A 27,897-nucleotide genomic window follows, 5' to 3' on the forward strand; every position below is an offset into this window, starting at 1 on the left:
CCCGTATTAGCACACAAACCTAAGGAAGAACAAAACAACAACCGTGTGTCGTTCCTGCCCCTCCATCAGCTGAACAGTTTGAAGTCCTCCAAACCCATTGCGATCCCCCCACAACATCTGGCTCCTCTCGGACTGTTAGTGCGTCCTTCGCCCTCTAAACACACCAAGGGGAGGGAAGAGGTGAGGGCGATGGCGCACGGGCACGACACACTCCTGCCCAAGCAATACCCCTGTGCAGATCTAACAACTGACATCCCCACCACGGGGGCAGCTAGGGATGAACCACAGATGGCATCGGGTGTTTCGGTCAAAGAAACTTCTCACATGCACGTTTTGGTTGGTTTTCGTCATTTGATGTCAATGGTGGGCTGTGACATTCCTGTGTTGTTTTTTTTTCCCCCTCCCTATTTGAAGAATGAGATTTTATCTTCCCTTCCCACCCCCCCCCCCTTCATCCCGTTCCTATTTCACTAAAACCTGCCTTTCGGGTCAGCGTGCTGGTAAGAGATTAATTTTACACTGCAAGAAACACTGAGCAGAGTATTTCAGCTTGGACATATGAGACGCCCGTTATAATATTGCAGTTTTTCTAAATTAAATATTAGGAAAAATTAAACCCAATTGTGGTTCGTATTCCTATGGAAAATATTTCTGTTCAAAACAGTCCTTCCATGCTAAATGACTTAAGTAACTGAAAACACAATAAATATGCAGCAAGTTAAAAACCCAGATTATTCAGGTTTTAAGGCTTATAACTAAAAGTGGTTTAATGTTTCATGCCTAATAATAGATTACTCCTATCACATTTCTAACCTTTATTTCTACCAGCTTTGAAGTCCAGCCATATAAAGGCTGTTTGTAGAACCACACGAAAGTTAAAGCAAATATTACTCAGAGTGATTCATATGAACAAGAATTTGCAATGAAGGCAGAGGGTTTTTTGTGTCTGTATCAAAGGAAATGAAATGTTTGCAATATTTTCCAGTTGATAAATGCATTAAAACATTTTAGTTGTGTAGTATGAACATTGCTGACATAAACAGACTTTGACCTGAAACAGACTGTATTAAGCTCCGTGGGGGAGGTAACATTAAAAGAAGTAAAAATAAAATAAAAAATAGAAATTCCTAGATTTCAAAATCTGCCACAAGGTCACTGCATTCCTTAATTAGCTGAATACATTAAAAGAAGGCTAGAATACAGATTCTGTAAAGAGAGCAAATGTATGTTTAATCCTCCATTCTTTGCTTACAGATTACCCTTTCAGAGGGAGTAACCTTATTTTCTTTTTAAATATCTATTTACCTTTTTGAGCTTTGCATAGCAAAGCAAGGTTTTCTTTTCTTTTTTTTTTCCTCTCCAGTGTTGCAAAAGAAATTAATTTGTTGCTGGTTGCTATGCATTGGCAGGATTTCTGCATAAAGAATGTAAGCCATCTATCTTTGTATTCGAGATATAGTTAATCTGGCAGTTAAAATACTTTGGAAACATTTTGATGACTTATCTGGAAAAGTAGCTTTGCATTTTCAAAGAAAACTCAGAACTGTATTGCAAGGGGAAGATAAAAGATATATGAAGTGTTTGTTCCAAGCGATACTATTCATTTAAAGATCAGAATGTAACCCCACCCAAGCAATTATTGTGGAAAAACAAGACAAAAATCCTTATACAGCTTTCTGACACAGTCTTTATTTGGGAAACAAAATAACTGTATTACAGTTATAGTCTAATGGATTGCAAGCTGTTTTATTAGAGTCAGCTGAATCCTGTTTAGCATAAAAAAGAACTCTGTTTGCTATCAAGAACACATTTACATTAATATGACTTTGACAAAGTAAAATAAAATCGCATTAAGATGATGTAAGTAGATAAGACAATGAAATCTCTGTGAGATAGTTTTGGCACACCAATTAGAGTCAAGTCCCTACAGGAAAGAAACATATTTTTACACCAAGTATCCATGTGTTTTTAAGTCGTAGAGTGGCCAAAATTAATTCCATGCTTAAAATATTTCCAGCAAGGGAAAAGAGGAAGTTTATTATTATTATTTTTATTTTTCCCTTGAAAGGTAAAATTTCTGATAAACTACATTTTTATTTGCAATAATACAAACAAGTTTTGTTCTCTGCACTAGCCTGTAATCATCCTGATTATTGCAAGGGACTTTCCAATATAGAGCAGCTGAAAACAAGGTTTTAGATTACATGGTAATTTAGGAATGCATGAAAAGCCAAGCAGTCACCATAATAGAGCACTGCATAAACTTCATGGCTTTTACAGCAAAACATAACATATGTTTTGTGATTCATTCAAAAGATTTTTCAATTTTTTTTGGTCGAAAAATATGTCGAGCTCTAGTATACGTCCTATATTTAGGGAACCTTACTCTCGAAAAACGACGACGACACCACCACCCCGACTTCAATGTCTCTCTTTTGAGTTTGGTCATTAAAAGAACAGCAGTGATGGATGGTGATAATGCTGTGGATTTTATGAGTAATCAGGCCTTGGCAGCCACAATATTTCTTTTGTAGTGAAACTTTAATATTCCTTTGGCCCTGCGTAAACTTTTTCTGCTTTTGGAATGACGTTACACAAGCTACTCGCTAAGCATTACAAAACGGTTCTTACCCCAAAGTTAGCGTTTTAATTTAACGCCTGTGAAGCTTCCCCCCCCCAACCCACACAGCTCCTTTGTAGCAGCCCTCCCGTGTTCGGGGCACTCCCACATTTGCAGGAGGACGGGAGGAGGCAGGCAGCAGGCTGGTGGTAGACCCTGCCACGGGAGATTAATTTTCTTTGGCTGCGTGGCCGAGCCCCGGACAGGGCACCCCGGACACCCCCGCTCTCCTCTCCCCCCTTCCACATGTTTTTAGTGAATTTTGCTGCAACAAACACCAGGTGTCTCCACTTAGCTGGGCTACAGCTTAAAAAAAGGGGCCTGCTACCTAAAAAAAATAATAAAAAAAATAAAAGCGGGGGGGGAATTAGGGTTGTTCTTTCCATTGCTCCTAATCTGCCTGTTGCAAGGCTGTGTGTGCGAGGAAGAGAATGTATGTACACGCAGATATTCTCGTACTAGGGTCGTATTTTATTTTGTCACTTGATACGCCTCTGTCAGGCAAGGCAGGACTTTCCAGAGTTTGAAATAATCCAAATTCAATCACTTTAAAGCTGCTACAATATGCAAGTCTTGGCAGCCGTTTTAAATTAATGGAACATCAGATGTGCTCTGATCCTCTCAATTTCCTTGGGCAAGGGAAATTCTGCTGCGGTGGTAGCAGGAGGGGAAATACAGGGCTATCAGTAAAATAAATGTCAGCTTTTGTCTGCTGATAAAAAAATGCATACAGCAAAAAAAAGGCATGATATTTATTGCTCCGTAATTAAAATGTATTTCTGTATGCAGTAAGGATTATCTTAGTGGTTTGGACAAGCAAACACTGTGCAGTCTGAGCCACACAAACGGACATTAAATTAAGCCAAAATACAAAATTGCTTTTTATTTGGGGTTTTACAAATACAGCTAAATAATTTGTTTGGGTGTAGATATTTATTTTTTGCACCTGCTGGCATGCTTATCAATAAAAATATTAGAACACCAGCCTTGAAAGCCCAGTTCCAGGGCAAGGATGGGTTTTTGGCAAGAAATGGGCGGGGGGATTAGGGGGGTAATAAAAAAATCCCCATAGCAAGATACCAGCCCATGCAAATGCACTTGGTTTGGGGTTTACTTAGAAAGCATAAACATTCATTGGGTTTGTCAAAAGGTTTGCAGACTCGAGAACCTTTTGATCAAACCTGGGCTGTGTTTTGAGGAAACCTTGCACTGGAATATGGTTTTCAAGGTACAATTCAGTAGCTTTGCTTTTGAAATACAAACAAGCCCAAAAATTCAAATCAAGGCTCTGAACCTTTGCACAAGCTTTTATGGTCTGCATGGGTTTTGCTGATCTGTAGGACTTACCACCCAGGGCTATGTCCTGGCTGCAAGGGCCCATGTTTCGTAAAGTCTTTTTCCTGAAACAAAAATACAATACAAGCTGTCAGAGTTAAATTGAGGACAAAGTATTTCTTTAATTCTGATTTTTCAGTTATTTGCTTTATATGAGGAGAGCCTGGCTTCTTCTGTGCTAACTGGGACTCAACATTGCCAGACAGTATGTTTTAAGTTATTTTTAAAAATGCTGGGTTTTGAAGGCTCTTAAATCCTTTGATGTAAATGAAAATAAAATCATAGTCTGGAACCTAACAGGGACTTTTAATCTTGATCTTAAAAGCATGAATCATACTACAGCATAGAGTAAAACTATTTTCTGTCCTCTGCACTCACCTTCTCTACACATACTGATATTTGATATTTATAGGTGGCAATTAGAGATCTCAGGTATTCCCAGTGCCTCATGCCAACCTCTGTACACAGTTACTGCCTCACAGTCTATGGCTGAGCTTTCTACAGCCTTGCTGTTTTTCTCTTAAACGTGACATTTCAAGCAAGCCTGATTAAAACAAAGCAAAGCAGAAGCAAAATGTCTCAAATTCCACGTGTGTAACGTTATGGCAACAAAACTTAGACTGATTACTCTCTCAGAGTAGGAAAACTAGTGGCAAGGTAGGGGTGTTGCAATAAAATTACAGAAAAACTTCTCCCATAGCCACCCTGGAAAACCCAGCCATCATTTTCTGCCAGAGCTGGGGCAGAGCCCAAGCCCAGCCCCGGCTCAGAGAGAAAGCCTGACAGGCTGGCTGCTCCCCTGGGTCTCAGAAGTGCAGCCAGTGCATGGATGCCAGGTTTCAAATACTGGATGAAGAACGACCAGCTGAAATACATTTTTTATCAGATTTTCATACTGTAAAATTCTGACTTGATGCTAAAAGGACAGCATCCCCTCCCAAACCTGCCGCAGAGGCATCCCTTCCCTTTGCCTGCCTGGAGCAGGGGTTAGCGGCTGCCAGGATGCTCACTTGGGATGGGCACTTGGCAGGGGCAGTAGCTACCAAAACCCATTGCCTCTTTCAGTGGTCCCTAAATGAAGATAACAGTTGAACTTGACCGAGGATGCTCTCCTCACCCCAAAGTGCTCCCCCAAGATCCTCTGCCAAATCAACTGCCTAGCAGCTGCAAGGGTGCAGCGTGGCTGATGGTAGCCAGAAATGTTGGGTCCTTTATCCCAAAGATCATCCCAAGAGCTGCTGGGAAGCTGTACACAGCCTGTGATTGCCCCTATCTGTGAGCAGACATGTGCTGTGGTGGGGAGGGGTACCGGGCTCTTGAGGAGTGCCATGGATGTTGTCAGCTGGCTTTTATTCTCCAGGATCCTGCCGTGGTTTTTGTCCCAGAAGAAGAGGCTGCAATCAGCAAGAAATGAATTCCAGTATTTGTTTACAAGTCACGCAGTCTCTTCCTGGCAAGTCTGAAGATGACTCAGGATGCTTTCCACAGTTACACCTGCCACCAAACCGTGACAGAAGAAACAATCAAGATGGAAGTTCATCCTACCTATGTGAAACAGGCATTGAATCCCCATATCTGAATCCTTTTGGATTTAAAACTCTCCATTACCTCCACTGGAGTTTTAAGGCAAAGAATTTCAAGATTTGTCCCTGAATAAAAAGTACAAAATGAATATAACAGCATGGTGGAGTTTCCATTTACTGCACACAACAGTCAAGATATTCAGACTTATGGCTCCCACTGCAATTGTAATTCAGTTTCCTTGCTCATACATAATGTTTTTATCTACTCTGAATGGGGTTATCTTTAGTTCCTTAACAAGCCCATATAATTCAGCTGTCACGGTTTCCATAAGAACAATACCTTGGAATTTCCTGCCTTTAATTTGGACTAACTCCTGTCTATAGCATCGCATTAACAATGTTTCCAACATGTGTGGTGATGCTGAAATCAACCATTACATACAGGTTACATATATATTTATAACGTTCAAGTACCATTTGTAGAGGTAACATCTCAAAGTAATGTAAGGATCTCATCTTGATAAATCCAACAGCCCCAGCTGGGCTGCCTCCTCTCTGTTTCAGGCTTTGCAGCTGGGCTGTTAGCTGTGAAGGAAATTCTCCTGCCCAAGCAGGTGGAGACAACAGATAGGAACCTGCCTTTTCTGCTCTGAGGACTTTTCCTCTTGCCTGGCCACTGGAAGATGGTGGTCCTCAGGACAGAAAAGCCTCCTGGGACACGCAGCAGCATCCTACCTGCTGCAGAAGTGCAGTAGGGGAGCTCACCCAGGCGCCCCATTGAACTGAGCTGTGCCCAGCCCCCAAGGAGAAATTGCTATTGCTGTCTCTGTTTTGTAAGGAATCGAGGCAGGACATTTAGCAGTTCAGACCTGAGGCTTCCCAATTAGCCATCCAGTAGCGTGTTGACAGATGGCTGTTTCTATTTTTGCCTCCCTTACTCCAGGCCCATTCATTCAGTGCACTCCTTTTAATTACACAGAACCATGTGCCCAAAACCTTGTCCACTTTTTCCTGAGTGTATCCGTTGGTCTAACAGGAGATGTTACCTTTCCCTAAAACACCACTTTCGAGTTCCACCGTTTGTTTTGTGGCATCGAAGAAGACCTGCGGTTTGACTGTGCTTGTACTTGGCAGTTCCCCCCTCAACTTCAGGAGACCAACAGCTCTTCACAGAAGAGCAAATATTCTCTTTCCCTTGCCCCAGAGTCCCCTCCTACATACCTGCAAGCCAAGCTGGCAAGGAGGGGCATCAGGACACAGCAACAGACAAGAAAGATTCAGCACAAGGCAATCTGTATCAGCATAAATTCAAGCAAGGCAGCATCACATAAAGACCTGATAAACCTCCCTTTCTAGGTTTGCTCCCTCAAAAGCACAAGTCCTCAATTCAATATACAGTAGGGCCAAAAATATATGCATAGGCTAAGCAGCCCAAGAGTGACACGTTGTTTCATCCCTCTTCCCCTGACTCCATATACTCTTCTCATCCCAAAAGTTTTCTAAAACCTTGACTGCATTTTCCATCTAAGAATGTCCTAATTTGCAGAATAAAGAGAACTGGGGATGAAAAACAAGACCAACAAAAGGCTGGCGTGGGTGACCTCCAGCATAGCTCTTGGGGACCAACCTGCAAGCTGCCCTCTGCCGAAAAAGCAAAAAAATGGCAGGAGCCTGGCCGAGGAGCTCAGGGCTACCTGAGCAGACCCCGCACCACACGCATGGTTTTAAAACCACTTGTCCCTTCCAGGATCTCAACCTGGAACCCACCGTTGTTATGCTGCTTACAGGGAATGGCTCTCACCCATTTATCTTCCATTCACTTGTAGTCACTGGCCCTGTGGAGAAATGGCATTGATAATGAATAAGTAGCAAAAGACATGCTCTATCTTTCCAGCTCTGGCTGTAACAAAGACCATCAGGTGGTACAAATTACTTCACCTTAGCCATGTTGATTTTTACCAGCTGGGAATCTGGCTCAGGTTTCATCTGGTTCATGAGGGAAATAAACCATATAGTATCATGGCTGAGTTGACGACGCAGGTAGACCACAATTTCCACAAAATGTGGCTGGAGAGAGGGTAAGGCTATTTGCATTGACCAGATGGCACAAGCACAGTTTACCAAGCATGGAAAAAATATCCAGCCACAGAGAGGCTGCTGCTGGCTTGGTTGGGGCTCTGGCACCTAATCTCTGCACGAACCCAAGCTTTCTAAAGAGTCTGTGAGAAGATGCGAAAGCCTGTCCAAGGCTGAGCAGGCAGTGCCAGTGACACAGTAGATGCATATGTTTCTAAGAATACTGAGGGGCAGCCTGGCACTCTGGCGAGTGCTGGAAGCTGCGCTGCACATGCACACGCAGCCATCGCGATCATTAGGGTTTTGCTGCTTTGGCACCTCTTCTTAATTTACTTAATTTCTATTTATACCATTCTGTTTCTGTTTTGAGCCTTTATCAGATGCTGATGTGTTTTGTGCAGAGCCAAACTTTGGAAGGAGGCTTTGGAAAGAAGTCATTTAAGGGGGGCTTAAATGTGCCCAGAGCACTGGGAAGGGGCATTCCCAAATGAGAGGTGGTCACTGTAACTGCGAAAAGGCAATTGGGCCAGTTTACCCCAGGGCTAGGCCAGTGCTCTCCTGCTGGGTGGAAGCAGGGCCCTGAGGGTCTGTGGAACATACTGGAGAGTCTGTGAAGACTAGTGGGGAAAAAAACTAACTGCGTTGACAGCAGTTTTCCACACCTGGGTCTGAACCTCCATTGGAAAATGGAGATAGAGGTCTGCAAATCAGGAAAGGTTGAAAACTACAGCATAAGTATGTCCCAGCTCTGTCTCTGGGGTAGCTACTAATTGTGTCCAACTGATAAATATTTCTGAAATAAATTGCTTAGTTATTGTGATTATACTGCAAAGCATAGGCAGAGGATAGGGGGTGACACTTTCTTTCCTTTGCCTCCATCTGTGACCCAGTGACAAGCTTGACATGGCTTGGCTGGAGGACATACGCAGCTCCTGAGAAACAGTTTCTAGGGAAAAGCCATACATGCCCTGTCTGAACAGTGCTGATCGACAGTTTTGGTGGTTAAAACTCCAAGAGCTCAAATACAAGTAGCAGATGAGAACACAGCTGTTGATGTTGACATGTTGCTGGCCTTGTGGAATGATGATAAACAGCTGGAAATGCATGTGATGCACTGGGGAAGAGGGATGGAGCGAAGAATTTCAGGCTTGCTGGAAGATCACAAATGAAAAGGCGATCAACTGAGGACGCCGAATTCTTCCTTTGCAAATCATGTATAGATCTTTTACTGCTTCATACTACAATGGGCTTCAGGCCCCTGGCTTCGGGAAGACACACATGGCAAGGCTGCAGGCCTCCAGGCTGGCCAGGCCCACACAGGCGTCCTCAGAACCTCCCAATACAGCAAAAACATTTAAGGTGGATTAATATCTTCAGGCAGAAGAAGAGAAAAGAGAAACCCGGTTTCCCCATTTGCAGATGACTGAGGAGAAGATGTAGGATAGGTTCACAGTAGAAAATCTTCCTTCTTGGAGGAGCTTTTTTTCTTTTTTTTTTTTTTAATGAATATTACACCATTAGCGAGTCCTCTGTGCAGAGCAGTCCCAGGCTTCAGAGCACATCGCTCCCTACACACCTCCAAGGCCAGGTGTGGCACTGACAGCGGTAGGACTTCTCTTCAAGCCATTCCCCAGGTGGAGCAGCTACTGAAGCATCGAAAGCCCTGTCTGGAGCTTCCTTAAAACTGGGGAGCTTGTCTCTGTATTTCAATGGTGTCTAGTGGGGTATTCTGCCAAAATCTTTAATTGTTGCTGTTTTGAAGAAAGCCTTTGTTCAATACAACTGCCTACTTCACGATGACATCATCCAAGACTGTGGAAAAAAAGCACAGCCTGGAGTAGTCAGGCATGTGATGATGTATAAATAGCACTGACAGAACAATATTATAAACTCTATTGGTACAGCTGAGATAAAAATAGCAAGTTGCTGATTCATCTAAGATATCGGGTAGAGGAATGGCATGAGGTTCAGCTACAATAAACCTTCTCAGCTAAAAGCATATTACTTCACCATGAATCAGCTGCTCAGATCTTTCATTCTTTTCAGAAAAGCACCTGTCTCCTCCTGCTTTGGTCCTCCATTACTGAACACATGAAATATAGGGCCTGATTTTATTTCTGCTTCTCTTACGCTGAAATACATTGCAGTCAGAGAGTTCTCTAAGGCTTTATATACACGTAGGAAAAGCAGAAGCATTCCTAAAACTGTTTGCCAAGTGCTTGGTAACAGCAAGGTTTATGTTATTGTTCACAGCTATGTTTCTACTTTGCCTGCCTCTAGAAAAACAAACAAGGGACCATTATTTCAATAAACCTGGAAATAACGGAACCATACTTCCAACATCTCTGAATCTGTAATGACCAGGTCATTTTATGGCTTTTAATAAGATACATGCAAAGTCAAGTACACATCCACATCCTATGTGCTTTTCATATGGACAAAATCAAACCTGACACACCAAGCCTAGAAATACAGGAATTAAAGGAAAAAAAGAAGCCAAGAGACAGGTGACTTGCTCCTTGGAACACATCAGCAGTGCTTACTTGTGCTTTTTTCTCACATGGCCCACAATTTATGCTCTTGTTTGATTTAACTTTTTTAGTATCTGGACCATAACATCAGCCATGTTGATGCTATGCCCCCTCTTCCCAGGAAGACCCTGGAGGGCTACAGTACCAAAAACTAGTGCTAGAGCTGCAAATTCAGGGACAGCTGCTCTTTTCTAGAAAGCAGAATCTTACACTGCAGCCTGTCCGCTCTCAGAGCATGCATAATGGTAACAACAAGTTGCCCAATGTAGCGTGCTAACTGGTGACAGCCACAGATAAACAGGCAGCTCCAGGAATCCCCCTCTTGTGGCAAATTCTCGGCCACAATGTGGCCACTGTATTTTTAGACACAATTAAAAGAGCTCTTAAATGCTCAACTTCCAGTTTTTTAACACTACAGCCATATGGCAAAAAGAAGCACAGATAATAAATGGTACTTGGAAACAGGAAGATTATGAGGTTTCGCTCCTTTCATGTTGGGCAAGCTCCTCTGTAATCAGTGTAACACTGCTCAGTGCCTTGGCTTGGGCTAATGAGGAAAGCCAGAACACTCACAGCCAGCTCTTTCACCTCCTGCATGACTGTCTCTTCCCCACAATGCCTTCTATTGCTTGTGCATCAGCTTGTGATCATTGTGCATGCTTGTGATCATGGCATAATGATGACAAAATCTCTAGCAGTGCGAAAGAAGACGAGTCACCCTCTACCTGCGAACACCTTCCTGCTGGACCTCTGTGGACAGTGGGTGACAGAAACAAACTCTAATAAATGCAATTGCTTTGCAATTTATCACCCATGATTCCACTTACTAATAACCTATTAAGTTTCTGTGTGCCAGCAACTTAAGTCCACATTCTATTCCTCATGAGCATGATCTTACACTGTGATCATCATCCACATGAGCGTCAACTACATGGACATAGAGCCCCATTAGAGCAGCTTGCTTTGTACAGGTAGAGGTCTTTATGCACTGACTACACCTTGGTTTGCATCAAAGCTAAGTTGCTTGTTTAGGACCATTAAAATGACTTATGCAATTACAGACCTTTATATTAATTTTTAAAACTTGCAGATGTTGCAATCTGTACATGTGGGAATAGTGCCAAATGTTATGATGACAGAAAAAAGTTATATTGGCTAGGTTTTAAAAGTAAGGAAGCAGGAAAAAGAAAAATCTCACTCTACCTCTAGCAAGGCATTACATGTATCTGGTTTTGCACACATCTTTTAGTTAGCAGCTTTGCATTTCTGATAGTGAGTTAATCAGCTAATATTTTTATGAGCACAAAACCAATAAAATAGTGTGGGGGGAATGACAACAAAAAGCCCTTACTTCCTTTTGATGTATTTTGATATTCACTAAATCCTTCTTGCTCTGCCCAAAGAAAACCTTTGCTGCACATGAGTTTCAGAGAGCAATGCCAGCAGTGATCCTACATATCTGCCGCTTGTGTCGACGTCCTCCTCTGGGGCGAGCAGTGCTGGGAAGAGCGCCCTTTGGGATGCCACTGTGCCGTTGTGCAGCGTCTCAAAGAATTTGCAGCTCTAGTGCTATTTCGGCTGAGGTTGCTGGTCGATCACCATGCTGAGGTGCTTTGCAGAGAGCATTTCAGTGATGCTCAATGATCTACATAAGTAACACATGGTTTGTATTATCAACATCCCCTTTGTTTTCCAATTGCGTGTCAGTACCGGTAGAACCTACTGATGCAAAGACCAGCTTCAGCTTTGAAGCTCAGCACAATAACAAAATAACCAGCTATTTGTTTATGTTAGTAATAGAATCTACCAGCAACTGTGATTTGATCGTGGCTTTAACAAGAAGGCTAGCCAAAGGAAACCTTCTTGATAAATAGGAGACGAAGGAAGCAGATGGGTTGTCTGTGGATTTTCTAAATCTAGCCCAAGAAGCTGATGGTTATGCTTCAAGACTCATATTATTTTGGACCCCAGCTTTCCAAAAGATTGCTTGGAGGACAAAGAGAGATGGTAGCATTCGCCTCTTCCTAGGATAAAGGTTTTGAGAGATGGAGCAGAGCCAAACACTACAATTGCTGTTTTCCTGAATCAATCAGAAGCAGCCAAGGAGCAAGGGTGGATGCACTGCCCCAGCATGGCAGGCTCTCCTGATCGCTGTCGTCCCTGGGCATCCCTCCCTGCTTCTCCTCCTGACCTGCCTCTATTCCTTCTGCCACATGGTCAGCCGTATGGATGATCCTCTGCCTTGGGGCTGGGAGAATGGGCGCCCTTGTATTGCACTACAAAGCCATCTGGGGGACGGCAGCAGCATGTGCATAATCACCAGATAACCTCTTGAATTGAGAGTTATAAATATATAACGTACCAATGCCACTACAAGTATAAGCATGCTACATGGGAACAGATCAAGCATACCTTTTGCATGTCATCAGTCCTTATGCAGTAGTGTTGCATTTCTGAGGTAGAAAAAAGCTAGTTTATAGAGCACACCTAAGCAGACAATTTCAACTTTTGGCATCTCTTCACCAATATCTCCACCACTGGCGAATGTGTGAATGTCATGGTGGCTCACCACAGCCCTGCTCGATGGATTTTACAACAGAGCATTCCGATAACACCGTAGACTTACATGTGAGTAAGGCTTCTAATATAGCGGCACAATTTATTCCCATTTCCAGTTTAATGGAGCCTTTCTGAGCAATTTTCACAGCATTGTGGAAGGGCTTTTTTTTCCTGCTGTACAAAAGAGAAAAGCTCCTAACATGTTCCTGAAATGCCTTGTGAAGTTAATGTGACTTATTCTCTATCATCAAGAGACTGATACTGGAATGAATGAAAGTCAATATTTTTTCTCAAAGTTTCTTAATATTCAGTCCTCACACAGCATAAGGGAGTAAACTCTCAATTACACAAAGGCAAATACAGAGAAATCCATCAAAGTCAATAGAGTTATTCTGGACACCTGAGTAATTTGTCCCTTGGTATGATTCAGTCTCCAAAATCCACTCTGAATATCCATAACGACTGTTTGCTATTCACTTACATTTTTAGCTCTGTTATAATTCTAATTTTTTCCATGTTTCACAAATAGCTGGAGTCAGTTTCTTTCAGATGATGCTGTTTCCCCAACTTGGCTTCCCTGTGAATAACCTCCATCATCACTATGCTACTTTCACTCAAATGTTTCTTTTTTAACAATAAACATCTATCCCAGATGCCTTATTTTCAGCTTCATTAAATGTTTTACTAGTTCATCTTGAGTCATGTCAATATTTACCTTGGACACAGTTCCGTATCCTTTAGTTTCTAATACTAGAATTCTCCAGACAAGCTTATTGTTCCTGGCTTGACTTCTCCAAGTCACAGCTTAAAACTTTTTTTGACGTACTAAATAAGATGCAAATTCACCCAACTATTTGCTTTGCTGTGTGCTGCCAGATATGCCTATTCCAAACATCTCTGAACTGATTTACTTCAATTTCTGTGTACACACAGGCCCCAAATCTGTACCCAGTTACTCTGAGGTAATAATTTCAAAGCCATTTAATAACAGCAATTAGCAGAAGAGAAAGCAGAAATCAGGTATCAACCTTTTGGGCATAGTACCACAACAGAACATTTCTACTGACCTTTTTCATCCTAGAGAAAGGGTGTCAGGTCCCAGGAGGGGTTGCCAGCCCCTGCACCTTTGCATTGGTCCTCACTGCGCAAACCTGGACGCTATTCTGAGAGATGGGACTGTGTTTCTTCACTCCAGCTCTCTCCCCTGCTCCTGATCAGCACGACCAACTTGTGCTGAGCTGTGCGTAGCACGAAGGTTATCATGCTGCTGCTTGTACTCACCTGGGTACTGAGCAGGTCAGAAGAAACCTTGTAAAAGAGTGAGCAGCAGCAGGATGCTGTGTTCACCAGCAGCAGCAGCAGTGCGGAAGTAAGTTCTCCAGTAATATCCATAACATAGGTAATTGTAGTAACTAAGGGAGAGTAGAGGTGATGTTGAGGGTCATAGTGGAGCGATACAGAGCCTAGGAGGACGTAAAGGCGAGTGGAACAGGTTCTGCTCCTTCAGCAGCTGCATAAGAGCAACCCCTGGCTCTGGCAAGAGGTTGGCAACAACTGGTGTATGGCAATGGCAGGACGTGTAAAGGAAAGCAGCCGTGGGCATGGGGAGGAGCAGCGCAGGTGTCAGGGGGATGATATTTTTGGGGACGTAATGGACAGCCAGTCTGTCTGTGTGGGACCCCAGTACAAGGGATACCTGAAATAGCTCAGTGTGCTCATCCCCAAGCACTCCTGAGCTGTCACCCACAGAGCCACCTGCATCCAGGCTGCTTCTTACTGCTGTAAGTATGCTTGCTTGAGAAAAGTTTTTCTAAATACATACAAGACAATGGGGAACATAAGTTTGAGAAGTGGAATTTTCTTCATAATTTTCTTGATGTTTACACTGAGCTTACTTCAGGTCCTTTTTCAAAGCAGTAGCACAAAAAAGGTAGGGTGCGGTTTATATAAATAAAAAATATTTATATTTTATATTCATGTACTGCACTGGAATAAAACATTTTGAATTTTATATTGGATATAAAAAAGCAAAGGTGTCAAGCTGGGAAAGTGCTTTGAAAATAATGAAGGACTTTATGTGGGATTGTTTGAGGTCATTTTATCTGTTGTTCCTGACAGTATTTAAATACCTCCTTTCAGTTTGAAATGCCTTTGGTTGTCATTCATTGAAATCAGTGGTGGAGACTAGCAGGGCAGCTGGGCATGCACCACAAGGGGGTACATGGAGAAAGAAGCACTCAGATTTTCAGAGATCTCCAAAGCAAATGTTATACCCATGCCATCAGTCCACATTTGTCAAGAGGTGTCAACATGGCCTAAAGAAGCAGTGAGCCACGTTCTCGTGAGAGGGGAGACAATTTCACGTCATGCTGACTTCCCTGAGCAAGATACTCCTAGGAGCAGGTCAAGGAGATGGCTTTAGATCTCAACCCAGGTGTGCAACAGTTTTAAGCAGAAATCCAGGGTATTAAGCTGAGTTCACAGTGCAACGATTTCAGTGACTGCCATGCATGCAGATACACAGGGCTAGTTTTGAAATACCTTGCTTGGGTTCTTTAGCAATAGCAGCACAAGTAAATAATTTCTGTAGTTAGCCCATGTGCCATTGCTAACATCCCAGGAAGAGTACATCCACATGGTGTAATGAAGCTAGTATTTCTGTGCGCCCTAGACCACATTATAGCTTACAGACTGTTCCCCTGTACTTTGACCCATAAGGGCTGTACTGACAAGAGGACAATTGAGATTTTATTTGGTTTTAAAAGAACTTGCTCACTTCTAAAGCGGAGGTGGTCATTTTCCTCTTCTGGTCTAAGCCAGAATCAGAAAAAGAGATGACTGAAACTGGGATATTCAAATTCCCTTCTCTGCCCTATGTCCCCCTGCACATATACTCCAGTGAAAAAAAAGCAGCTTGGTATGGGAAGGGAGATGAGACAGGATGAGGGACCATTGTCTCCCACAAACACGTGCAGCCAGAAGATAAAAGGGAATGGTTGAATACTAGATTAAATGCAAGTTTCATGTAAGTGATCATGTACAGAGACCTAATAAATGATTCTGTGCAATACATTGTCAGAGATTTTTCTCTGCCATTTTTGTTTTGCATGTGTATTTAGGAGCTTTTCCCCCTTGGAGGATAATGTTCAGGTTTAAAAATTTATATTAATCTGTCACTACATTCATCTGTCACTCTGTGAAAGGACTTCTTTTTTTTAACAAAGTGTTTTTTTTTTTCTTTTTAATATGTTGCCATATCAGAATGGAGTATTTAGGATAAGCCCTTTCAACAGCAGTACTGCACAGGATGGGATGACATGTAGGAAGGCTGCTTTTTATATAGTATGATCTCTTTTGACCCAAACAACTAATCAGAGTCTTAGAGGCTTTGTGTTTACCCTGGCTGGGGACTGGCAAGGGTCTTCCCTGCAAATCTCTCTGCTCCCAAGGACAGTCATTTCTACAGCAAAGGAGGACTCAACCAGAGACAGAGACTTTGCTGACAGATCCCCAACGCTTCTTGCAGGCAAGAGCGCCGGCCCAAAAGCTCTCAGAGTGGGTTTGGTTTTTTTGTTGTTTTGGTTTGGTGGGGTTTTTGTTTGTTTGGTTGGTTTTTCCCCATTGGGTCAGGGGTGCCACTCTAAAGAAATTACTACTTGCTCCCTTCGGAGCAAAGGTCTTTCACAGCCTCTGCTAGGTACCATCAGAAGGCCTCCTCTCCCCTGCTCTCCATCCCACCTTCCAGCTAGAGGTTACCTCAGGCTGCAAGCTGCACCTTACCCACCCTCACATCCTTGTCTGGTGTGGTCGTGAAAATCCCCCTGTGAGGTTCAGCCTGTGTGTTGACTGAGACATAGCAATCAGCTCTGTCTTTGCACCTTTGCTTGGAATATGGACAGGAAGGGGACAATATAGGAAGGCACTGCAAGAAAAAAAAAAAAAAGATTGCAGAGGGTATCCATCAAATCCTCACATTTCTTGTTGTTGCTGTCCTCGATAGCCACCTGGGCTAACTGCTTGCACTGGGTCTCACTCAAGTCTGTACATCTAAGCCCCTGTGGCCACAGAGGACACCTTTCTCTTACTCTGTGCTGTCTCGATGCTTCTTATTCTGAGCTTGCTCTACCTTGTGACCTAACTAAAAATGGCATCAGATTACTGTGCCATGATCAGTGTGTTCACTTCCTCTCATTCACTCTTTGCTTGTGTACCTTCAATTCTTTTTTTCTTCCCATCAAAATACCTGGAAGAATTCCAGTAACTTTTCCTGCTGCTAAATATGAGCATTTTATTTGCTAACATCCACTTGAATTTGATCTTGAACAGCATGATGGCTTTACACATAATATTTCACATAGGGCCCATGATTTCAGTGCCAATTACAAGATAGAGACATGCTAGTCCCACCTGTTTGAGTTTGGCTTTCTCCTCAGCTCAGGGAATTTCCATTTCGCTTGTCTTCATTCCCACCAGCCATCCTGCGTTTGGCCATATGATTGCTTTCCTCCTGGAACAGAGTGGACAGTCATTCAGCCTGCAGGTCATACCTAGATTATTTTTAATCACTAGGCAGCTTCACTGATAGCAATCTCATTTCTTCTTTCACAATAAGGGAAAAACCCTCCATGAAAAGACAAAGCGTGTGAGAATGCTTCTGAATTAGTCACCGAAAAAAAGGTCCAAGGCTCAATTCTTATTATCAGTCTCTTTAGTGGAAACACAGAGTGACTCCAGTAAAATCAGTGGAGCCACGATAGTGTAGCCGAGATCCAGATCTAGATAGAGGTTTTGGAATATGCTGCTCTGAAGTTTTTTTTTTTTTTTTTTTTATTACAGACATCTCATCTCCTGCTTTATGAGTTATTTTGAAGGTTTACTGTATCTGAGAAAGTAGAGCAGGAGTTCAGATTATGAACTTTGATTGCTCATGGTTTATTCAATATTTTTAATAAAGTTTGAAAAGGTTCCCTTCCATCAAAGAATGTCCCCTTTGATTAATCAATTGAATTTGATATTTTCTCCATGGAGAATACAAAGCAGTATACCCCTTTGCCAGTTGTTTACAGGCAGCTTTGCAGCACACAATAGAACAATTATATTCTAAGTAAAAGAGCTGTGATCAGAAATGTTAATAAACCAGTTAATAGTGTAGCATCTTTTTCTTCCTTTACAAAACAGACAATAAGGACATATCAAGCCATTTTTAATATAATCTGCATACTTTCCAAATAACATATTCAGGGAAACAGAGTTGTCTTAAATGGCCTTCTTCAGATTTACATCTGTAACAGCTGCAGTAGCAGCTCTGTCGGGCTTGATTTTATTCAGTGTTGCAGGATCAACATAAAATCTAGGCTGAAAATTAAAGGGAATAAATGTCCCCCTGACAGTCAAGAGAATGATTTTGGTCCAAGAGTATTTCTGGCCTGAACTCACTTTCAAAAGCAGCTTTGTCATTTGTGCCTGGCCTAGTCCCAGTAAGCGCTATTATGATTTGTTACATTTTCTATAGAACCAGGAGACCATTTATTAGCCCCATGGTATTGTATTCAGCTTCAATTATGTAATAGTTATTATTCTGCTGAATATCCGAAGCTTTGTAAGAAAGTTTTAGTTCTGGAAAGAAATGTACAAGGTTCTCAAATGATTTTGAGGAAGATCAAACTCCCCCTTTTTTGCTAGTTGAAAGAGGAAAGGTCCCTTCTTGATATAAATCATGAATAATTTGAATAGACTTTTTTCTAAAGAAAACCTCCTTTTTCTTTGAAAGCCATTGATAGCTTGGGATTCAAGCAGAAAAGAATAAAAGAAGAAATAATAGTTTCTTCCTAGAAGAGAACGTGACAGGTATGCTTCCAAATTAGCGAGATTTTAATTTAATTATAACTGAGGAGTGTGCGTGCATGCATGTGTGCTTTGCCTGCTTATAAGTGAGGAAAGAGGGTCTCTCCCATACGTAGTGTGGAAGAGGAGGGGGCAAGTCCTCAGCTGGTGTTAGCCTTGCTAAGGCCCCTGTGATGCTGTTTTCGCAGCTGACGTAAGAAGTCGAAGGTGCGCCCCACAGTCCTGTTCGCTTGTTTAGCTGCCCTTCACAGTTCAACAATGCAAACTCTTGATACTTAATCAAGTCCCAGTGGCCTTCCACTTCCAACTGGTCTGAGCCATCTGCATCTCCCAGACTTGTCAACAAATCAACTGCCACAAAATAACCAGTTAACTAGTTACCTGACATCATCCTTTCTATCACCCCTTAGTGTCTGTTAAAAAAAAACAATGAAACAAAAACCCCAAAACATAGATTTTAAAAAGCACTGACATCAAAATAAAAATTGATCAGCTCCAAGCAATTCTGCCCTTCACAAGCCATTTTACATGATTGAAGGCTTCAGCTTCCAGTTCTCAGAGGCTTCTCCAGTTCTCAATCATGTCTGAATTTTTCCCTGCTCTCTGTCAACAGCCAGACACTACAGTTCCGTAACCACCAGCCACCAGGTAAAAGTCAGTCCAGCTGTTGCCGTTGATTTTCATTTTTTTTAAACTAATAACAAATACACCACACACACAATGCACACACAACACATACACGCAACAGCTGCTCTGCCTCAGAGTAGCAAACCCAATTACTCCTAGGTATTCTCAGGAAATGGAAAAGCAACGCTCCCAAGGCTGACAGATTTCTGAAATGACCTTTCTTTAATGTATGCTCAGTTTAACTGGTATTTTAGTAAAATTACTCTAGCTTTATGCCAGCTGAAGACAAAGTAGAAAGTACATCAACAAGCTTTTTCTCGGATAGACTTTAGTGCCTCAAAAATTCACAACCAATGGAAATTTGCTACCAAGGTTGCACCTCTATTACAAAGAGAGCCAATTCAAACAAACACCACTGCTACAACTCAGCGCGGCTACAGCTGTTGCATAGCAAGCATATGTATGCTTGAATGTGCATTTTGCCCTCTGTGAGGGCAAGCAAGAATAAAGCAGGTAATAACACATTTTGACCACAACCATGTCATCCCCTGGTTATTTTTTGCAGTATAAATGAATGACATATGGGTCAGATGCATTGGTGTTTCATTCACTAATTCCACTCAGAGCAGCATTTAAGCATCCTTATTTTTCCACAATAAGAAGAAAGAAGTTGGATACCCAGTTTACCTTAAAAAATGTGAAGTAAAATGCATTTGCAGGTTGCACATTTATCGGATCAAGTGAAATAAGGCATCAAGCCAGAATCTGATTTTGTTTGCCAGTATGTAAACGATGAGTAAGTCTGGTAGGGTCAACAGAGCAGCAGCGGAGTCACATGAGGCACAGCACACTGCTCTTTGGAAAGATTTCTCCATGGCTAAATATACTATTCCACCATGGCTAAATATACTATTCCAGTTGCTTCAAGAAAAGCTCTGCATCAAGTCCTAATAAATGCTGGCAGTGATGCTAAGCTCTGAGCAGTCATAAAGCCAAAAGGATGAACAGGAATTAACAAGTGGCCTTAAAAACCTATTGAGGAGAACGGAAGCTTTGTTCACACAAAAACTGAAGAATCAGAACTTTGGTAATGAAAATCATGACCTAATTTTTCCGCCACCCACATTTAGCCACCTTTCAAATGGGTCTGGGGGAAAAAAAAAGGTAGAAAAGGAAACAGAATTTTCTTCAGTGCAGAAGTGCAGAAAATACCACTAAACTCAATAGACTAAGTTTGTACAAGTTACCACTCAACCACGCGACAACACGGAGTTTGTTTCACTATAATTTTAACTAGGCATGTCCTAATAAATGATGTCTTGCTCCTCCCAGGGGAATGCACTAAACGAACCTACTGTTATCAGTGAACAGGAACAGCCACACTGACAGAAGCCAATCCAACACCCCATCCCCGTGATCCAGCAAAATGGTAATTCCAATAAATACCCTTTATATCTCCATCTGATACACACAGTGCTGAATGTGGAAAAATGAGAGCCCCATAGACCATAAAAGAGATGCCCTTTGGCCTTTTCTTTTTTCAGTGGGGTCATAATTTAGTGCTATTACAACAATAGTTTTAGGTAACTAAAATTGCTTATCAAATGTAGGTTTGCATTCTCTATCAACAGAGTACTGAATTAGAAGAGATTTCATAATTCCTTATGAATTTCTCTCCTACCTAGTCTTTCCACTGGAAGCCTGATTAAATGAGTATTATTTCTTCTTAAGTGGTTTTACAGGTCGTTTATCTTAGATTTATGAGTATCAACCTACTTTAGAAGGTATTAGATAGCTTTAACGTTTGACACGTATTCTCTAAATCATTTACAGTGCTCTCCATTTGCACTAGACGATCAGTAATCTTCTCAATATTAGGTTTTATTGACAATGCACCATATAGAGTCCTTATTATATGGTAATGATTTAAGATAGGTGCAAGATTGGGAATTAATAAATCCAAAAGCTCATTTTTGATTGTTGACAGAGCTGAGGAATAATGTGCATCCATCTAAGTCACTCTGTCTCTCAATAACGTAACACACATACATGTTTAACCTGTTAGAAGCACAGTGCAGAGATATGCAAACAGATCCTAATTCCTGCACTGAGCCTGACGGACTCATGCTTCAGGCTCTGTATTTACTCAGAGAAAATCACCAGCAGATGCCAGGCTCCCCCGTCATGTGGAAGCATCTGCACCCGCCTTACGCCGTGGGGTGGGTGCAGGTAATGGTGCAGCCGGGGGAGCAGGGGGCTCAGCCTGGGTCTCCTGGTTCCCGAGCACTGGTTCATGCCTAGCTCCAGCCGGCTCATTGCTGGCTCCTGCTGCTGCTGTCGTCCAAGCCTGACAGCCTCGAGCAGCCCAAGCATGCCTCTGTTATACTTGAGTCACGCCAAGGTAAATATGCCTATTGAGATCAAGAAGCATTTTGCCTGAGTAGGGAGTTAGTAAGACTGAGATTAAGGGCTTAAAAATCAGTCCCATAATTTATATTTGGGAGACAATATAGAAAGCTGTCATATATAACAAAGACATACCTTCATGTAGCCCTACACGATAATAATTTCACAGAAATATTGGCATTGATAGTAATTGAATTCAGTTGAATAATTGATTTGACTACTTCAACAGAAGATCAGCCCCCATATCTATATTACTCACAGAAAATTGGAGTAGAAGAAAAAAAAATTAAAGCAAGAGTCTTTGGTAGCAAATGAACATCTCTCCACTCAGTTCTACAGAATTAAAGTCTCATGTGCAACCCTGTAATCCAAAGGTATGTCTTTGAAATGCAGTCAAGAGATCTGTATCAGTCCTGCTTTTACAGTACGTCATTGGAAATGGTTTCTGGGGCATCAGAGCTGCATGATCTGGCAATTTGTTAAGCTGAAATGTGACATTTCAAAAAAAAGGCTGGAATGATCTCAGAGCAAAACCACCACAAAATCTGAACCCTGCTTTTATCCCAACAGACACCTGGTAAGAAAACTCCAGTAAAAAACTGGTGTTAGTGGCAAAATTGCCCTGTGACAATTACACATGACTGTAATTGTGAACAGCAGGGAAGTACAGTAAAGAGGTGGCTTTCTCTTACCTTGCTCATTCAGAAAAACAACCCAAAAATCCTTACTCAGGCTAGAGGCTTGGCAGGCTCACTCAGCTATCAACAAATGACTTAGCAGCAGAGGAACTGGTGCTACTAAACATTGAGAACTCCAAACTCCAATCAAAATAAAACACCTTGTTCAAAGCAACATAGTAAGCATTGCTGTTACCTTGTCTTATTTTGGTAAGACCAGGCATAGATTTGCTGGGGGAAGGGAGGAGAAAAAAAAAAATTAAAAAAAATCTTCCCAGCTTAGGACACCCCAGTGCCGTATGCACACTTCTGGCCTTCAGGGAATGCCTACAGACCCCCAACCTAATAATGCATTACCAGGCAATTTACTAACACACAGTGAAATGGCAGAAATATCACAAGTTCCATTTCTTTTATTAGTGGAGCTAACTGCATTCTGCAATGCAGTATCTACATTTTTGTAAGCTTGTTTCATTCGCTCAGTTCCTAAATCAGCAAAATTTAGCAATCTTCAACATCTCTCTGTGATGAGTGAAATTTCTTTTACTACTGTGAGGAAGGGAGGAGGTCAAGAAGGCTTGGGAAAATTTGTTAGTATGATCTGTAATATGAATTTGGCAGAAAAGAAATTGAGAACATTTCTTTGGAAAACAATCAAAGGGCAAAGTTTTCCTCTTGGAGCTGCATGGTAATTCATGACTTATATGCTCCGAAGAGACTTGCTACTCTGATGATTAGGATAGCAAAATATTCACTGTCTGCCTGACAGACCAAAGATGGTCATTTTTCCTCCCTTTGTCAGTATCCTTCTGTTCAGGAAAGGCCACATGTGTGTCACTTGACACACAGATAAAGATTAAATGATGTATCTCTGCTCAGGAAGATTATAATCTAAGTTAGATATGGCACAAAATGAAATGACAAAAAGTAACAGGGTAGGTGGCAGAAATTTTGGCTCAGTCTTGCAGAGAATGACACATGCTTTCTCCTACCTGGATCTCAGCTGCTCCTGGTGTGCATGAAAAGTCAGTGTCTTTGTGGTTAACCACTTACACCACCTCAACACACACGCAAGCGACGAATAAAACTGAGGATCTTGAGAGCCTCTGAGATGAGGAATCCTGAGCCTCCCGTATGTGTTCCAGCTGGGGTTAATCAGCAACACAAAATTAAAGTGTGGAACTTATTGCCATCGAACAGTATGGTGGCCAGGAGTACAACTGAGTTCAAAAAATGACTAGACAAATTCATGGAGAAGACGTCCTTTGATTTCAAACCACTGTTGGGTCTGGGTGCATACTTTAGCTCCACAAGTTTCTAAAGCACTGATCAATGGAAGGGTATGGCTTCATGTGGTGGACCACTCTCAGGGTGCCCCATTCCTATACTCTTCCCTAAGCATCTGTCGTGGTTTAACCCCAGCCAGCAACTAAGCACCACACAGCCGCTCACTCACCACCCCCCCCCCCCACTCAGCGGGATGGGGGAGAAAATCAGGAAAAGAAGTAAACCTCGTGGGTTGAGATAAGAACAGTTTAATAGAACAGAAAAGAAGAAACTAATAATGATAACGATAACACTAATAAAATGACAACAGTAATAATAAAAGGATTGGAATATACAAATGATGCACAGTGCAGTTGCTCACCACCTGCCGATTGACACCCATCTAGTCCCCGAGTGGTGATTCCCCCCGCCCTCCACTTCCCCCCAGTTTATATACTGGGTCTGACATCACATGGTATGGAATACCCCGTTGGCCACTTTGGGTCAGCTGCCCTGGCTGTGTCCCCTCCCAACTTCTTGTGCCCCTCCAGCTTTCCCACTAGCTGGGCATGAGAAGCTGAAAAAATCCTTGAGACTAAACACTACCTAGCAACAACTGTGAAAACATCAGCGTTACCAACATTCTTCTCATACTGAACTCAAAACATAGCACTGTACCAGCTACTAGGAAGACAATCAACTCTATCCCAGCTGAAACCAGGACAGCATCTCCCATAGCCAAGGCCAAAGGAAGAACCCTGGGACACTTGGATCCTGCTCTGTTCAGACATGACGTTTCGTACACTATAATCAATGCAATCATAAAAATAGACTGTCAAGACAAGAACATTGTCTTGGCCAGAGTTTAAAAGATACCAGATTCAAATTTTAAGAAAATGTTGTACAAGGCATCTTCAGAAAGGCTTAAAAAGAGCTAAATGAAAACTTTGAAATATTCATCTAGAACAACCTCAGTGGAGGGACAAAAAATCCTGAGGCCTTTTTTGTATTCACTGGAGGAACTGGCTCGTCTAGAAGGTGCTTAAGAGGACCTCACGGAGGCTCCCACGATGAATCACCATCCACATCAGCATCCCAAACCAACAGAGTTCCAGTAGCCTTTTTCCAGGAAGGGAGAAGTACCATATTCATTTTAGGTGAATAACTTTTATGGACCATTCTTCCTCGTAGCCTCTAAACAATCTCCTTCTGTCAGGCCACAGGTCTCCCCTCTTGCTCCTCCTACTCCATGGCTGGGATGCTTGTAGCAACTCACCTTTTCTTTTTTTGTTCTGTGAATCAGCTGCATAAACATGCAAAATACATACAGCTACCAGCAGGCTTAGGCAACACTGTCAGCGCAGAATTCTGCACGAACACAAACCTCACGTTTAATACAGTCTTTGTTGCGTCACTGACAGCACAGGCTTTAAAGCAGTCTACTATGTAAAAAGCCAGGTTGTTTCTACCCTGGAAATATTTTACATCCTGTTCTTTCTGCAGTGTTACTAATTCCAAGTTCTGTTTAATGCTCTGCATCTGAATAGGACTCTCAATTACATGAGTCACTGCAACTACCCTTTGATTTTTTTTCTTTTTTTTTTTTGTCACGTACGTGTAATCTGAATCCACAACTGCTGGAGCCTGAAGCTTGCTCTGCACACTGGAAGTGCCACAACAAAATGGGCTTACATTCAGTTTTTAGTTGCTCATGGCCAACAATACTGTCCTAGTGTTTTGTCACTGCTGTCGCTTTCCAGAGAAGTGGAGGTGATTTGGCCTTGAACACAACCCCTCCCGAGACTGCCAGCGTACAGAACTATGTGGTTGCACGTTGTGGCAGGGGGCGGGTATAACACCATCCTAAGATTAGGGAGGAGGGAGAGAAAAGAGGGTGAACTGTCCAGTTACCTGCAGTATCTCTCACTGCTGGATGACATGCCATACTGGCTGGTGCTAAGAAGAGTACAAACACCCCTTTCACACCCCAGAAAATCCATAGGTGTTAGCTGTGAATTCTTTACCAGCCTTGCTACGTATGTAACCCATGTTAAAGTTCACCTGTCACATCCACACTCCACCATAAATAGGTGCAAGCTGCAGATGAGAGGGTACAGCCCATGTTAACATCCTTTCTTCTGAGCAGCTCTCTTCTACACACTTCTGGGTTAGCACAGGATCAAACCTATATGCTCTGGGGGCTTTTCAGATAAGTGCGATATGTACATCTGGATGAATGCGTTTTGGTGGTCAGCTGAATCATGTGCTTAAGAGTCTGATTTAAATGGACCAATGCTGATTTTGCACACATTTTGTGGTCAGGTTGGCAGTGTAAGTTATTGAAGAAAATGTCTTTTTCTCACTTGTGAAAAGATGCATTTGAAGCCTACGCACAGTGGCTTTTCTGGGAAAGCAAATTTTCTAGGAATGCCAGTTACAATTTTAGGAAGGAAACAATGTGGTAATTTTCAAATTCAAATCAAGTTTTGGTGCAGAAGAAGAGAAGCAAGGCTTGAGAAGAAAAGGTCATGGCAAAACACTATGAAACAGGTAAAAAACTGTTTTCCCTTTTCTCTCCTTTCCCATCTTTTTCAAGCCAGCTTCTTACTAGAAAAGCTGCTTTCCATCTCTTCTAAACTTCCATCACTCTGTCAGTATAATGCAGGAAAGCACTGCCTGAAAATAGAGCTTTTCTTTTCCTAGAGGATAATTACTAGCTGTTCACTGTCTCATTATAAAATCCTAGTGAGGACCAGGATTTTACCATGAAGATGCTAAAAAGCATCAATATTATACCTCATATAGGAAAAACTATACTGTTTCCTCTGTCCCCTGGAAAACCACCACTTCTCTGGCAGACAAGGTAGAGCGTAACACCTCTTTCCTTCCTTTCTACAAGATCTGTCTGATTTAAATTGAAAGCTCTGTAGGGTGGGAACCTGTTCGGAACTATGTTAAGTATGCGTATTGTAAAGAACTACGTTACATTGAGAGCGTTGGAAAAAAAAATAAAAAAAAATCAAAGATTGTTATACCAAAGCCTCAACTATAGGTCCCAGGAATGACAGTATAATTATTTTTAGAGATGACTATAGCAGTAACTCAACATGACATGAGAGACCTGAGAAACAGTAAGCCTGATTTAAACCAATGGAAAAGCCAGGAATGCAGAATGGAGACTGTTCTTAATGCACCATATTGCATCTGAACATTTTGTTCCTACCCATCTATCCAAAGCATGACGTTTTGCATTTCATATTAACATTCTGAAGACATTAAAGGATTCTTCAATCTGATGTTCATATGCTGTGTCAGAACACGCACTCCGACTGCTTAGAGAGACGTTATGTCTACCTTTTACTCATCTTCCCTCCTTCAGCCTCCTAACCAACCCTCCCTCCCACTCCCCCAAAATCCCTGGGCTATTTTTATTGGTAGCATTATTTAGTTCCCCAGGAAGATAGTTACAAATACGGTTTGCGGGATTTGAACTTCACTTTGGATTTCTGCACTACCTCAGCTATTATGCATATGTACTAAGACTGAATGCTAACAAATCATTGCAGTAATAGCTGATGTTCGTATACAATTTCTCATCTTCAAAGCAGTTTAAAATTTCCCAGAGGTTCTACAAAATCCGGGAGAGGGAGGCAGCGATTTGGGCAAAAGCCTTTGTTTAGCATTGGTCTTAAGATAAATCATAGCTGGGCCCTTTCTGCTTAGCCCTATAGCAGGAACATTGTCGTCTTCAGATTTAAGTCTGAAGTGCTCAACAATGCTCAATGGCCGATAACACATTTTCACTAAAAAGCATTTGGAATACTCTTTCTTTTTTTTTTTTCCCCATAGGGACAGCTCTCTTCTGAAATTCTGTTCTCACCTTTGAGCTCAGAACGAGGGACACTTGCGACACGAGCGTAACGCGCTGGGAGATGAATCTGCGTATCAAAACAAAGGGCATCGTGATTTCCCGCAGTTGCGATACCAAAAAGTCGTACTTCAAAGCCATAAAACACCAAACAGCATAACCAGGAATCGTAACGGTTTTAAAAGACTTTTCTAGAGGCAAAACTAACGGTTCTTCGCGAGCTCCTTCGGCGTTCGAGCGCGGCAGCCGGCTTTTAAGAGCGGGAAGCGAGCTCTCGCTCGTTTGCCGGCCGGCGCCGGAGAAGGGCGAGCGAGAACCCTCGGCGGGGAACCGTCACGGGCCTGGCTTCTCCTGCCGTTGTCCCGGGGGAAGGAATTTTCCCTCAGCGCGGGACAGACCCGGCCGAACGGGCCCCGCCGCCTCCTCAGGGCCTCGGCGCCGGCTCCAGGCCGCCGGCACGCGCCGGGCCTGCGGCGCGTGCGGGCAGCGCCCCCTGCTGGCGGCGCCCGCCCCTCCAAAGCCGGGCCGCGCCTGGAGCGGGCCCCGTCGGGCCGGCGAACGGCGA

The 27,897-nt window shown here is 42.5% G+C and overlaps 1 long non-coding RNA gene across 1 annotated transcript; it reads right to left on the reverse strand.

The window, feature by feature from the left end:
- Positions 1 to 27,727, reverse strand: LOC138687693 (uncharacterized). Its single transcript, XR_011326807.1, has 3 exons — positions 27,345 to 27,727; positions 17,052 to 17,151; positions 1 to 19 (listed from the first exon to the last, which is right to left on the reverse strand). It is a non-coding gene; the product is annotated as an uncharacterized lncRNA (long non-coding RNA).
- Between the last annotated feature and the right edge of the window lie 170 nt (positions 27,728 to 27,897).

This window comes from Haliaeetus albicilla, chromosome 11 (assembly GCF_947461875.1).
Source record: "Haliaeetus albicilla chromosome 11, bHalAlb1.1, whole genome shotgun sequence".
Taxonomy (NCBI): domain Eukaryota; kingdom Metazoa; phylum Chordata; class Aves; order Accipitriformes; family Accipitridae; genus Haliaeetus; species Haliaeetus albicilla.